The following is a 16,009-nucleotide window of genomic DNA, read 5'->3' on the forward strand; positions in this document are numbered from 1 at the left end:
ACTCCAAAACACTTCTGGACATCTTGTGGGGTCAAATCAAACAACACGAATCTAAACCAAAGAGGGTGATATTAGAATTGTTGATTGAAAGCTTGGTCGATGAAATAGATTTAAAAGTAATCTGTTACAAATTCTGTAGAGACCATTAACTTTTAAAAAGAGACGTGAACTTCCCACTGACCAGCAAAAAGATCAAACAGCAAAATGTCATATTTTAAGACACTTACAGTAACAAATAATTGTATTGAGTGGTACACTTTTCTACAGAAATAATTCTTTCCCCACCAACCAATTAACACAGGTGCACATTTACACGTTACAACATGCTCTGACCTGAAACATAGTTTGCTGAATTCAAGTCCAAATCCGTCTCGTCACTCCACAGGCCTCCCACACCCTGCCACAGTGGGGCTAGTCTTCCAGTGTCCTTTCCAAAGTCCTGTCACTCAATCTTCTGATTATATTTCGACTGTCTTCCAGCCCAAGGTGTATTTTAGTGAGTTCTTGGTTCTCAGCCATGGAGTATTGTGTGCAGTTTTGGTCTCCAGATTTGAGGGAGGACATTCTGGCTATTGAGGCAGTGCAGCGTAGGTTCACGAGGTCAATTTCCGAAATGGTGGGACTATCATATGTTGAAAGATTGGAACAACTGAGTTTGCATACACTTGAGTTTAGAAGGCTGAGAGGGGATCTGATTGAGACGTTTAAGATTATTAAAGGATTGGACACTCTGGAGGCAGGAAGCATGTTTCCGCTGATGGGTGAGTCCAGAACCAGAGGACACAGGTTAAAAATAAGGGATAGGCCATTTAGAACAGAGTTGAGGAGAAACATCTTCACCCAGAGAGTAGTAGGTGTATGGAATGCTCTGTCCAAGAAGGCTGTGGAGCCCAAGTTTCTGGATACTTTTAAGAAAGAAATGGATAGACCTCTTAAAGATAGTGGAATCGAGGGTTATGGGGATAAGGCAGGAACAGGATACTGATTATGGATGATCAGCCATGATCATAATGAATGGTGGTGCTGGCTCAAAGGGCCAAATGGCCTACTCATGCATCTATTGTCAATTGTCTAATGATAGAAAGGTGAGCCGAATAGCCTAATTCTGCTCCTATATCATATGGTATTAAATGTTCAAGAGCCCATCCATTCCATTTTCTGCCTCCTGTACAGAAATCCAGCTCTTACAAGCATCCTTCTCTCAAAGCAGTAACTTGTCTACTTTGTCTGACCTACTCACTCCAATAGTTCTGAGTCTGACGCTGAAAGTCCGTAGCTGGTTGTGCAGCAAGCCAGCTACCTCCTTTTTTTGTGTCCAGATATTAAAAATGATACTTAACTTCCAATAAATTTTGCCTTAGAGTCTCAATCCCCATAACAAACAGGTCACATGGGCTTGTCTTCAAACAGACCTCAGAGGAGGTCACATTTCCCCTATCCAACCTATTCACATTTACCCTAAATTCAGGGAGACAGTTTAAAACATAGCCATCTTGAGAATGTTCACAACAAGTCTTAAAGGATAAGATCAACACCGAGAGATGATAAGGTTTAGGCAAGGAACCTAAGAGTTTTGGACCCTGATCATTGAAGACAACAATGGAGGGATGAGTGGGGGGATGATTAGAATAAAGGTACTGACAGTGCTTCTAAGTAATTTAATGCTCTGGATTGTTCGTGAGAGATGTGATAAGGTACAGCATAATGAAACTCTCAAGAAACTTATTGGATGAGTCCTGAGATCTAAAGATAGCAAGAGGTGTGGCATCTTTTTTAAACTAGGTCAAGGATAATTCATTAGATGTTTCTAATTGGCATTAAGTTGAAAGGCATCAAGGGATTTTAGATACAGTGAAAGATGAGAGAAACTGAACTTATTCTCCTTCGAGGACTGCAGATGCTGGAGATCAGAATTTCGGGCATTAGCCCTTCATCAGGAATGAAGGACTGGTGAAGGGCTTGTGCCCGAAACATCGACTCTCCTGCTCCTTGGATGCTGCCTGACCTGCTGTGCTTTTCCAGCACCACACTTTTTGACTCTTATTCTACTTCGAGCAGAGAAGATTAAGAGGTGACCTTATCGAGGTGTTCAAAATGATGAATAATTTTGACACGGTAAAGAGGGATATTCTGTTTCCATTAGTTGGCATGTCAGTAACTCGGGGTCACAATTTCAAGATTGTTAGCAACACAGCTGGAAGTGAGATGAGGAGAAATGTCTTCATTCAGAGAGTTATTAGGATTTGGAATGCGCTGCCTGGGAGAGTGGTGGGGGGGGGGAGGTTTCAAAAGAAGCTGGCGATATTTTTGAAAGGGATGAATTTAGAGGACTAAGGAGATAGGGCTGGAGAATTATAGCAACTGGGTAGCTCTTGCTGGAGCTAGTACAGACACAATGGGTCAAGTGGCCTCCTTCTGTACGATAAAATTCTGTAATTCTATGATTTTATGAACCCATGGCACAACTTCACAGAAGAATAGGAAACATTCTGCCTGATGCACTGAGTAATATTGATTCTTTCACTGACATCATTCTAACAGATTTTTTTTGGCCCTTGCTATGTTCGGATTAGCTTCCACATATATGAAATTATAAGAATGACTAAATTCTGAAATGTCCTTCATTGGCAATAAAGTGTTTGAAGATATCCTGTGCTCATATAATGCACTATATAAATGCAAGTTCTAAATCATGAGACAACATGAGTGTTAGGTGGGGATTTTCTGGGGGGTTCTCCCAGTCCATCAGAAATTGAGAGGAAACTCCCTCAGACCAGCCAAGTGAAACAGTCAGTTTTCATCATAATCTCTTGTGAAGTGAAGAGAGTGAGAAGATCTGATGGAGAACTTCCATGATTGTGAAAGCAAGTATTTACAACAGGCATCGTCTAAACCTGGTTAGAAAACCATGAACTGATCTTAGAATCTCTACAGTGCACAAAGAGACCATTTGGTCCATTTAGTACAAACAGCATCCTATTCAGAATCCCTACCTATGTAACCTCACATTTAACATGGTTAACCCACACACTACAGGGGAATTTAGTATGTCCAATCACCCTTATATCTTTGGGCTGTGGAAGGAAACCCACGCAGACACGGGGAGAATCATAGAGTCATAGAGAGGTATAGCATGGAAACAGACCTTTTGGTCCAACCCGTCCATGCCGACCAGATATCCCAACCCAATCTAGTTCCACCTGCCAGCACCCGGCCCATATCCCTCCAAACCCTTCCTATTCATATACCCATCCAAATGCTTCTTAAATGTTGAATTGTACCGGCCTCCACCACATCCTCTGGCAGCTCATTCCATTCACGTACCACCCTCTGCATGAAAAAGTTGCCCCTTATGTCTCTTTCCCAAGATTAGTTGTGAATTTCACTGTTCGATCATTTTCCCAGATGCACTCCGATATCAAGCGATACACAAATTCAAACATAAAAGGCAGTAATTGTGCAGGTTTTCTCTCTCTCTCTCTCTCTCTCTCTCTCTCTCTCTTTCCTGCAATGACCTCACCATGTGCTTCCTTTGTCTGTTCTTCTCCCTTTCAAAACTGCTGTTGTTTTGACTTTTTTTTCCAAAGTTCCAAAACAATGCAACAGCATATAAAACAGTAATTACTGCTCCTGGAATTCGAGGAAATCACCTCCAACACCTAAAATACCTCAAAAAAGGAGCAGCTCTTACATCCAGAAATTTTTCCTGTCCTCCATCTTGGATTACCCAGAATCTTCACCACTCCACACAAACAGTCACCCGAGGCTATGAGGTCAGAGTGCTAACCACTAAGCTAATTTTCTGTGGTAACACTTGTTACATCTCCCATCAAATATCAGCTCATTTTTAAACCCAATTAAGAACAATGCCAACACTAGCCTGAAATAAATATCAACAGGGCTCTTGAATATTTTAAAGGATAAATTCTTGCTCAGCAAGGAGGTGAAAGATTTTCAGGGTGTAAGTTCTGGAGCGTGAATCAGAGGCTGAATTCAGAGCAGGAGGAGAAAGGGTGGATTGCAGATGCTGGAGATCAGAGTCGAGAGAGTTTGTGTGTGGTTGGAAAAGCAAAGCAGGTCAGGCAGCATCCAAGGAACAGGAGAGTCGACAATTCAGACATAAGCCCTTCATCAGGAATGAGGCTCGTTCTCCTGCTCCTCGGATGCTGCCTGACCTGCTGTACTTTTCCAGCACCACACTCTCAGCTCCAATCAGATCAGCCATGATGGTGTTGAATGGGGGAGCAGGGGCTGAAGGGTTGGATGACTTCCTCCTGCACCCAATTTGATTGTTTGTGTGGGTTAAGGGATACACAATAAGCACAGATTATTGGCATGCCCATCTTTGGAAACTTCTGAGACTACTCTAACAAAACCTTTAGTTTTCTGAATGACCTGTATCAGCCTTCTCTTTCCTATGAGCTACCAAACCTCAGGTGAGGAGAGAGGTCAGCACCTTCATGGTAACCCCAGCGGGTGCAGGAATTGAACCGACCCTGCGAGCTTCACTCTTTATTAGAACCAGCTGACTGAGCTAACCAGCCTCCCACTGTGTGTCAATTTGAAATCTCTCTCAAAGAGATGAGAGTTGAACTATTCACAACAATCCACGTGGAGTCCAATGTAGGTTCAAAAAGTTTAAAGTAAAGTTACCTCCAGAAATAAATCCAATTTGCTTTCTTTATGGCCTTATTACCAGGTGCCTATTGTACTCCAGAAGGGTCAAAGGTTATTCTGGTAAAGTACTCGTCCTCCTTGCAATGTCATTTAACCATCGTTGCCGAAGATTGTGAGGCCCCTTTTGGCCATGGCTGACCATGGGTTGCATCCTCGTTGTTCAAGCTTTCTGCTTCCCTGCTTTCTGCTTGTGACTGAAGAGACCAATGCTGGAGTGACAGTCCCAGTCGCAGAGGTCACATCTGTAAGTGGTTGTTGATCTGCTGGAGCTGCTGCACCCCTCCCTGTCTGCCTGCTTGTCTGCTGCAGTGCTCCTCAGCTTCGTTTCCCCTGTTTTGAGGTGTTGGTTCAGGGTGCTTCTCCATCTCATGCAATCAGCTGTACGTAAACCATTCCCAGGACTCTTTATTTGTTTTCTTTATGGCCTTGTTACCAGGTGGGTCAAAGGTTACTAGTCCTACTTGCAATGTCATGTAACTGTCATTGCCTAAGGTTACACCAGAGGCAATCACAAAGCTTTCAGTCTGAAGTTAAAAATCACACAACACCAGGTTATAGTCCAACAGGTTTAATTGGAAGCACGGTCATTCAGAAAACTAAAGGTTTTGTTAGAGTAGTCTCAGAAGTTTCCAATGATGGGCATGCCATTAATCTGTGCTTATTGTGTTCCACATCCCTTAACCCACACAAACAATCAAATTGGGTGCAGGAGGAAGTCATCCAACCCTTCAGCCCCTGCTCCCCCATTCAACACCATCATGGCTGATCTGATTGGAAGCTAGTGTGCTTCCAATTAAACCTGTTGGACTATAACCTGGTGTTGTGTGATTTTTAACTTTGTACACCCCAGTCCAACACCGGCATCTCCAAATCATGACTTTCAGTCTGAGTAACTTTAAACTCCGGAATGTATCATTCCTAAAGATCTTTAATTGAATAACAACTGGGGATAATTTTAAAGGGAGAGGCAGGAGATTTGGAGGGGATTTGTGGAAATGCTTTTTCACCCAGAGGGTGGTGAGAGACTGCAATACACTATCTGGGAGGGGAGTTGAAGCAAGTAACCTCAGAACCTTTAAAAAAATGCTTAGGATGAGCACTTTTAATGCCATAACATCGTGGCTATGGGCTGGAAAGTGGGACTTATCTAAATAGATCATCATAGACTTGATGGGCCTTGGAACCTTTTCTGCACTGTATGACTTTATTTCTTCTGGCAACACCTCTTTCGATGTGAAAACGTTGAGTGAATTGGTTGTGGAGATTTAAGTCAATTTAAAACAGCTTTCCCAAGTGTTCCGACCCTGTGTGAATTCAGGGTTTGGATTACTTTCCTCACCTTGGCCAGCAAATAATAGGTAGCTTTGAAGCGTTCTGTTTGTTTTTTTTTAGTGCAATGTGTCTGTGGCACAAGGACACGATGTTCCCTGGTTTGTGTCAGCTCACTGGCTGCCTGTTTGCCTGCTGTGTAGTGAGATCACATTTCCAGTCACCACTTTCCTAACACTTTCACACTCCCTGACCAGCCCAAGGAAACAACTCTCAACAGCTTTAGCGAATGTGCCAAGAGAAACAGCAGCGAGGATGCGAGAGGAACTTCAGCTCACAGCCGTTACCGCTGGAGTACATCAAAGTGATGAGTGGAGAGCATGTTGCTGGAAAAGCACAGGAAGTCTGGCAGCATCTGAGGAGCAGGAAAATCGATGTTTCGGACAAATGCCCTTCATAGGAAGTGCTGCCAGACCTGCTGTGCTTTTCCAGCGCCACACTCTCACCTCTGATCTCCAGCGTCTGCAGACCTCACTGTCTCCTATATCCAAGTGATGCTCAAACCAGAAAAGGGTTTGGTTTAAAAGGAGAATCTGCATTTATATAGCACCCCTCACAGCTGCAGAACATCCCACAGCACTTTGCAGACACTGAAGCACTCTTGCAGTCTACCCCTTGCTGTTTTGTAAGAAATTCAGCAACCAATTTGCCCAAAGAAAATCCACAGAACAGCAATATGGTAACGGCCCGATCACCTTCTTAAGTAGAACCTGAAAGGAAGGTGAGAAATTGGCTGAGAAACACAGCAGATCTGGAGAGAGAAACATAGTTAACATACTAATCCGTTGTGCCTTCTTCAGAAACGGGAGGAGATTAAGAGTTCTGAAGAAAATTCAGACCAGGCTGGAAATATAGGCCTTCTGTAGTGATGTTTCCATACTGGCAGCACAATCGAGTGAATTCCTCTTATCTCCTTCCAGTTGTGTGGTGGGTCTTTTCTCACATCTCTCTAAGAGGATAGAAACCCCGGTTAAGGTCTCACCTGAAAGACTGCACCTCCAGCAGGACAGCACTCTCTCACTAATGCAATTGGAGTGATAGGGTGGCACGGTGGCTCAATGGTTAGCACTGCTGCCTTACAGTACCAGGACACAGGGTTCAATTCCAAACAATTGTTTGTGTGGAGTTTGCACATTGTCCTGTGTCTGCGTGGGTTTCCTCTGGATACTCTGGTTTCCTCCCGCAGTCCAAAGATGTGCAAGTTAGTTGGATTGGTCGCGCTCCCGCGAGGGGGTTGAGCAATTCATCAACTTCACCAACACATTCCACCCTGACCTTAAATTTATCTGGACCATCTCTGACATCTCCCTCCCCTTCCTGGACCTCTCCATCTCCATTAATGATGACCAACTTGACACTGACATATTTTACAAACCCGCCGACTCCCACAGCTACCTGGATTACACCTCTTCCCACCCTACCTCTTGCAAAAATGCCATTCCGTATTCCCAATTCCTCCGCCTCCGCTGTATCTGCTCCCAGGAGGACCAGTTCCACCACAGAACACACCAGATGGCCTCCTTCTTTAGAGACTGCAATTTCCCTTCCCACGTGGTTAAAGATGCTCTCCAACGCATCTCATCCACATCCCGCACCTCCGCCCTCAGTCACCACCCCTCCAACCGTAACAAGGACAGAACGCCCCTGGTGCTCACCTTTCATCCTAGCAACCTTCACATAAACCAAATCATCCACCGACATTTCCGCCACCTCCAAACAGACCCCACTACCAGGGATATATTTCCCTCCCCACCCCTTTCCGTCTTCCGCAAAGACCGTTCCCTCCGTGACTACCTGGTCAGGTCCACGCCCCCCTACAACCCACCCTCCCATCCTGGCACCTTTCCCTGCCACCGCAGGAACTGTAAAACTTGCGCCCACACCTCCTCCCTCACCTCTATCCAAGGCCCTAAAGGAGCCTTCCACATCCATCAAAGATTTACCTGCACATCCACTAATATCATTTATTGTATCTGTTGCTCCCGATGCGGTCTCCTCTACATTGGGGAGACTGGGCGCCTCCTCGCAGAGCACTTTAGGGAACATCTCCGGGACACCTGCACCAATCAACCCCACCGCTCCGTGGCCCAACCTATCAACCCCCCCCCCCCCCACTCTGCCGAGAACATGGAGGTCCTGGGCCTCCTTCACTGCCGCTCCCTCACCCCCAGACGCCTGCAAGAAGAACGCCTCATCTTCCGCCTCGGAACACTTCAACCCCAGGGCATCAATGTGGACTTCAACAGTTTCCTCATTTTCCCTTCCCCCACCCCACCCTAGTTCCAAACTTCCAGCTCAGCACTGTCCCCATGACTTGTCCGGACTTGTCCTACCTGCCTATCTCCTTTTCCACCAATCCACTCCACCCTCTCCTCCCTGACCTATCACCTTCATCCCCTCCCCCACTCACCCATTGTACTCTATGCTACTTTCTCCCCACCCCCACCCTCCTCTAAGCTTATCTCTCCACACTTCAGGCTCACTGCCTTTATTCCTGATGAAGGGCTTTTGCCCAAAACGTCGATTTCGCTGCTCCTTGGATGCTGCCTGAACTGCTGTGCTCTTCCAGCACCACTAATCCAGAACCATGCTAAATTGTCTGCAGTGTCCAGGGATTTGTAAAATGGATAAGCCATGGGAAATGCTGGGATGGGGGATGTGTCTGTGTGGGATGTGCTTCAAAGGGTTGGTGTAGACTTGAAGGGGCAAATAGGAGAAAGTGAGGAGTGCAGATGCAGGAGATCAGAGTCGACAGTGTGGTGCTGGAAAAGCGCAGCAGGTCAGGCCGTATCCAAGGAGCAGGAGAGTCAACATTTTGACTTTGAGCTCTTCATCAGGAATTGATTGGGCAATGGCCTGCTTTTCACTCTGTAGTGATTCAATGACAGCTGTGATGTTCAATTCTTTTAATGTCCCCTACCTTAATTATTCGCTGTTTGTACTTTAGTTCCACCGTGATATCAAAAAATATCTTTACTGTGACTTTATAAAACGGGTTTGGTATTTAGCATAGGGAAATTCACGGAGACCTATGAAGTGCAATTTCTAAGAGTTGCTGCTGAGCAGAAGGACTTCAGGTGATCAAAGGGGAAAAAAAATCAATTTCATGCCCATCTGTGCCTGAAAAATGTCCTGGAGGCATAGGAATTGCACAAATGAAGCCTTCATTAGCACGTCTGTGGTTCAGTGGTAATGCTCTCTCCACTCTGTTACAGAGTTAGCATTTCAAATTTCATTGCACAGACTCCAGCACAAAGCCCTGAGCTGAAAACCCTAGTGCAGTACTGAGGGAAGGCTGCACTGTCAGAGGTGCCAATCTTTCTGATGACCGTTACAATTAGACTCTGCCCTCCTAAGTGGGAATATCAGAGCTTAGGTATTATTAGAAAGAGACATGAAGTAGTCTATGTCTTGCACTGAGATGCAAGAAAATCAACTTTATGAACTCAACAATTTATAAGCATGTAAAGAGGGTGTTGATTGGATGGACAATGGTTGGCATGAAGATAGAGCAGGAGCGTCGAGTCATAGAGATGTACAGCACGGAAACAGACCCTTTGGTCCAACTCATCCATGCCGACCAGTTATCCCCAATCTAGTCCCGTTTGCCTACACTTGGCCCATATCCCTCCAAACCCTTCCTATTCATATACCCATCCACATGCCTTTTAAATGCAGTAATTGTACCAGCCTCCACCACTTCCCCGGCAGCTCATTCCATCCACGCACCACCCTCTGCGTGAAAAAGTTGTCCCTTAGGTCCCTTTTAAATCTTTCCCCTCTCACCCTCAACCTATGCCCTCTAGTTCTGGACTCACCCACCCCAAGGAAAAGACCTTGGCAGTTTACACTATCCATGCCCCTAATGATTTTATAAACTTCTATAAGGTCACACCTCAGCATCTTATGCTCCAGGGAAAACAGCCCCAGTCTATTCAACCTTTCCCTATAGTTCAAATCCTCCAGCCCTGGCAACATCCTTGTAAATCTTTTCTGAACCCTTTCGAGTTTCACAACATCCTTCCGATAGGAAGGAGACCAAAATTGCACGCAAGTTAACTGTTCACTGAGTAACTTCACACCAAGCAAGTCAACTGTGATTGGCCAGTCATTGCCACAGCACTATAACAGCAATTAGATGTTCCCATATAAGAAAACGTTCCTGTTTGTAGGCACTTTCCTTTTGCCGATAAGTTCTTAGAAACTCCCTGGAGTTTCACAGACCGAGAACTCATAGAAACATATAAAACTATTAAAGGTCTTGAGGTGGCACGGTGGCTCAGTGGTTAGCACTGCTGCCTCACAGCACCAGGGTCCCAGGTTCAATTCCAGCCTCGGGTGACTGTCTGTGTGGAGTTTGCTCATTCTCCCCATGTCTGCGTGGGTTTCTTCTGGGTGCTGCGGTTTCCTCTCATAGTCCAAAGGTGTGCAGGTCAGGTGAATTGCCCATAGTGTTAGGTGCATTAGTCAGAGGAAAATGGGTGGGTTGCTCTTCGGAGGGTCGGTATGGACTGGTTGGGCCGAAGGGCCTGTTTCCACACTGTAGGAAATCTAATCTAATAAGGTAGATGTTGAGAAAATAATCTGTTCACTGGAGAACATTGTGTCAATCTCAGGGTAATTAGTCAGTCATTGTAGATTGTGATGAAGAGGAATTTCTTTACTCAAAGGTTTGAAAATCCTTGAAATATTTTTTCACAGAAGCTGCCTTGGGTTAGTAAGTTTATTTAAAACAGGGGTCAGTAGGTTTTGGGGTCTAAAGGTGAATTAAGGGATTTGGGGATATTGGAGGAGGATGAAGTTGAGGTAAATCAGTGATAATCCTGTTGAATGGTGGAACAGATTTGAAAACCCAAAAGGATTAGTCCTGTTCTTATTCTGAAGCACAGCAGGAGAGTTCTCCCAAGTGAGCTGGACCATGATTTATCTCTCAATGAGGATGATTAAAATAAGATTCTCTCGTTATTATCACACTACTTCTCAGGAGCTTATTGTCCACAAATTGGCTGCTATATTTTCTACATTACAAAAGTGACCTCAGTTCAAATTGTACTTTATTGGCATTAATCCATTATGACATGTCTCGAAGTCTTGAAAAGTACAACATAAAAGTATAATCGAGTGTAAATAGCAGATTGAATATGTTTGATATGTAAAAAATAAATAATAGAAATGTATAATTAATACATTAAAAAATTAATTTTGACGATGCTTAACATGTGATTACTTATTCAAATGAGAACACTGCTTTAATTTTATCAGAAAATTGCTAAAAGATTTTACACTTTAAATTTCTCATTACCTTCATTATTATTGATTCACATACAGGGTCTTAGGAGGCTCAGTTACTGGTCTATTCGTCCAAGTTCAAATCCCATCCACACAGTTTTGTGAAATAGAATGCAGTCTGAACAGGTCAAAACATAAAAACCTCGCATTTGTTGGTATGGATGAGAAGTCAATGGTTTCACAAACATGTCAGAATGGAAGCTAGCATTAAAAATCACACATCACTAGGGTATAGTCCAACAGGTTTAATTGGAAGTACAAGCTTTCGGAACGCTGCTCCTTTGTCAGATAACTAGTGGGGCAGTATCATAGGACACAGAGTTTATAGTAAAACATCAAAGTGTCATACCATCGATGCGATGTAATGACAAACCTAGATTGCTGTTAAGTCGTCTGCCTTCACCCAGGCTGTCGGTAAGAGTGTGATTCCAGCCCCACACTCATGTTTTTAACCATTACCAACGTTCCAGGGTAGGCAAACAGCCCCTTCAGTTCAATGAGAGTATCTTGGGGATGGGTATTAAGTGGTGAACTTGCCAGCAGTGTCCATAACCTAAGGATAAATAACAAGATGGAATAACCTGATGAAGGAGCAGCACTCCGAAAGCTAGTGATTCCAAATAAACCTGTTGGACTATAACCTGGTGTTGTGTGATTTTTAAAATGGAGCTGTTGGGGGATGTTGGCCAAGTTGGATTCCCACAGAAGATGTTGGTGAGCTGCAACTGTCAGGTTTTCACTCTAAGGCCTTCAAATTGGGAACTAGCGCAGGCTCGTTTCTCTCTAGTTCCTGGGAAAACAGCAACCTCTAGATAAATGAGCCGATATTTAATGCATGCAAATAGGCTCCTCACTGCTCCCCACTAGGATTTTCATCTCGCTGTTAAATGTTGGACTTTTCTCTCTTCTCAATGTGAGAATTTCATTTTCCTCCTTTACTGAAATTTCACAATAGTCTCACTACAGCCCACACTGTCTGCGGAAGGTTCACTGGACCTGAAACATTAACTGCTTCTCTCTCCATGGATGCTTCTGAGTATTTCCAACAACTTGTGTTTTGTTTCTGATATCGTGCATCTGCAATTCTTTGGTTGTTTTATTGCCTACACCGTTACAGAGTCTTTCAGTAAGATTGGTTGAGGGGTAGATTTTGGCTGGATAGTAGGGAGATCAGCTGCCCTTCCATCCCATGGGATCAGTTACATCCATCGGAGGGGGCAGACTGGGCATCAGTTTACCATCTCATCTGACAGCTTGCATCTTTGACACTTCCCCAGCACCACACCAGGAGTGTCAGCCTGGATTGTGGACTCAGGGTCCTGGAGGTGGTCTGTGAATCTTTCCTTTTTAACTGAGTGTGATTGATAGAGTCACTGCTGACACTGACTGGGGGGAGGAATCAAAAGGCAAGTTCCAGATTAGCACCACCCTCTGTGTGAAGAAATGCTTCCTGATATCAACCATGAACAGCTGTAATTTTAAAATTTACTCTATCTCTGTCGCTGCCCTGTCAAATCCTACAATAGTTGTAAACATCTCAATTAAATCACTCCCTACTTAATCTTCTGTGCATGAAGGAGAGCAATAGTTAGTTTACAAATATAACCTTTCTTGCAGTTGGATGTGTCTAAACACACAGAGATGAATCATTTGTCTAAATGTGTGCGTGCGTGACCAAATTAACATCTGCCCCACCCTCAATGACCCTTTCTGTATGAATGTAGTAACTCCAATAGTTGCCTTTCCACTCCTTACTGCAACCTTGGGACAGATTTTCTATCGACCAGGTGACCATTATTCTAGCAAAGATAAAGGGTGGGCATGGGGAATCCCCAATATTGCAGACACTGAAGGAATTGTCCACAAATTTGAATTTTTTCCTCTGGGAAATTGCTCTATGCCTGGAACATTCCAATAGTCCTCAGAAAAATCACAAACTTCAGAGGGCTCCAATGAAATTAGGAAAAATAGTCAGTCAGGAAAGGTTAGACTATTAAATATGTTGCATAACTGTGCTATTGGGCAGCACGTTGGCTCAGTGGTTAGCACAGCTGCCTCACAGCGCCAGGGACCTGGGTTTGATTCCAGCCTCGGGCGACTGTGTGTGTGGAGTTTGCACATTCTCCAGTGTCTGCGTGAGTTTCCTCCCACAGTCCAAAGATGTGTAGGTCAAGTGGGTTGGCCATGGGAAATTACCCATAGTGTTTAGCAATGTGCAGGCTAGCTGGGTTATCCATGGAAAATGCAGGTTGGGGTGTGTGTGGGTGGGATGCTGTCAGAGCGTCAGTGTAGACTTGATGGGCTGAATGGCTTGCTTCCACACAGTAGGGAAGCACTGTAGGGATTCTATGATTCTTTAACTTTTGGATAGCTATGAAACTGACCTCATTCTTTCCTCACACTCTGTCAAATACAGCACCCCCCAGATCACTTAAAAATCCGCCCCCACCCCACCCAGACCCTGACCTGACACCCCTAAACTGTTCAGGTACCTGGGAACCAACGGCACCAGTGTTTTCAGGCATAAGCCCTTTGTCGTTGATAACTGTCACTAGCTCATGTTGCCAATCAGAGCACCATTTGAACACAGGACCCCCTTGGCTCCTGTTTGTTTGCAGTCACTTCAGTTATTGTTTGTCCAAGCAGCTGAATGAGGGATGGATGTCTGGTTACTTGCTTTGCAAAAAATGCAGCAATCCTTGCAAACCACTGGTTTGTAGACATTATTTGTTTTCTAATTTCAGTCCACCACTTTAAAAAACACACAATTAAAAAGGCATGGTCTCTACGTGGAACAAAGCCGAGTTTTTGGAAGCAGGTAGGGCAGCAGATACAAGGCGAGGGTGGGATAGTGAGATCGATGTTTGACCAAATCTATGGAAGTCAAATACAACAAACTAGTAAATAAAAGGATGATTGAAAATCGAGTGGGCTCGATAGTGGTTTGTGTGGCAGATTGCCAGGGTACATGGGGCACTTGCTCGGCTTGGGAACTGGCAGCTTTCCTTTCCCTACTGGAAGAAAATATTCAACAAACCTCAAATGGAAAACCAAAAAAGGTCCTAAAATTGTTGATGTCTTGTGGAAAAGATTAAATGCAGGCAGTGAAATTTTACATGTGCGCTCACAGGGCACATCAACTGTTCCTGTAAGTGGCAAGCTCAGGCTGCAGAATATATTTTGTCTCTTCAGTAAATGTTGGAACTTAAATAGATGTGTGAATAACATCTTGCTAAAAACAAAATCTTTTGAAAGATACCCTAAAATATTCTCCTTATAACTATCAGATCTGATGATTGTTTGATCAAAGAATATGTCCAGTATTACAAAAACCTAAATCCCTGGATTTGGAAAAATGTAAATTCTGTACCTAACCCCTCACCCCACGACATAAAAATGGAAATTCTATTTTCTCACATGCAAGGGTTCATTTTCCAATCTTGCGCTCCTGACGGAGACTCCAATCCTGCTAACATTTTTCTGAAAAAGTAATTCCTTTTTCTGCATTCCCATTGGGTGAGGAGTGTATCGTTTTACACAGAGGGTGGTGCTAATCTGGAACTATCCGTCCCAAAAGGTGAACTTAAAATGTCTCAACCAAGATTGATGTTTCTCTTATGGAGCGGAAGTGTTCAGAGTTACAGAGCCAGGGCAGATAAACCCCCAGAGCTTAGAAATGGGGTTCAGAATTGGCAGACGGGCTAGGTTTGAGAGACCAAATGGCCTCCTCCAGCTGGTGTGACCTTCAAAGGAAAATGCAGGAAATGTAGCCCCTGCAGCATACTCACTACACCAATGATCATCACAGTCCAGGGAACGCTGACCCACGTGCCCCCAGTTTCTTTGAAGCATCTCATAGTTTCAGCTGAAAGGATTCCTGATGACGTGAGATTAAGCAACCAGGTGACAGGTATAACAAAAATTGATGATAGCTAAAGGAATCTGGACCAAATTTGGTGGATACACCTAAGGAGTACCAGCTGGGTCTTAATGTGGATAAATAGGCTGTTTCTCCAACTCAAACAGGAAACGTGAGCACATTGTTCTGCAAGGTTTTTGGCAAAATAAACAAGGAATGGAATTCAGAAATACCTGGATGAACTCAGCAAGTCTGGCTGTATCTGCAGACAGAAAGCAGAGTTAAAATTTCATCAGAACTGATAGCAGTTAGGAAAAGGTGGCATTTATGTCGAAGGTGAAGTTTGAGGATTGATGGGAAAGGTGAACAGATAATTGGAGATGGAGCCCAGAGAGAGCGAGAGGTGTGAAAGGGGAGATAACGGATAGCAGATCAGGACAGAAGACAAAGCTGGATAAGTGATGATTCGAGCTATGAGTAGGAGAGAATGGATGAACTGTGCTGAATGCAACTCATATCATGTGGTAATAGACCTAGGAGTACATGGGAATGGGTCACTGGGCTGAAAGTAACCTCTGTTACAACAGGGCTGGGTGTGGGGGTGGGTACAAATCATGGAACAACACAATCAGACTCAAGTTATTGAACTCAATTTGGATTCCAGAAGGCTGCAGGGTCCCCAAGTGGAAAATGAGGCGCTGTTCTTCCAGCTTGCACCCCAGTGGGGTGTTAAAGTGGCAGACAACTGGAAGCTCAGGGTCTTTTCTACAGACAGAGCGTAAGTGTTCTGCAAAAGCGGTCACCCAGTCTATGCTTTGTCTCCCCAGCTTGAAGGAGACACATTATGAGCAGCGA

This window comes from Chiloscyllium punctatum, chromosome 17 (genome assembly GCF_047496795.1).
Source record: "Chiloscyllium punctatum isolate Juve2018m chromosome 17, sChiPun1.3, whole genome shotgun sequence".
In the NCBI taxonomy this organism is placed as follows: domain Eukaryota; kingdom Metazoa; phylum Chordata; class Chondrichthyes; order Orectolobiformes; family Hemiscylliidae; genus Chiloscyllium; species Chiloscyllium punctatum.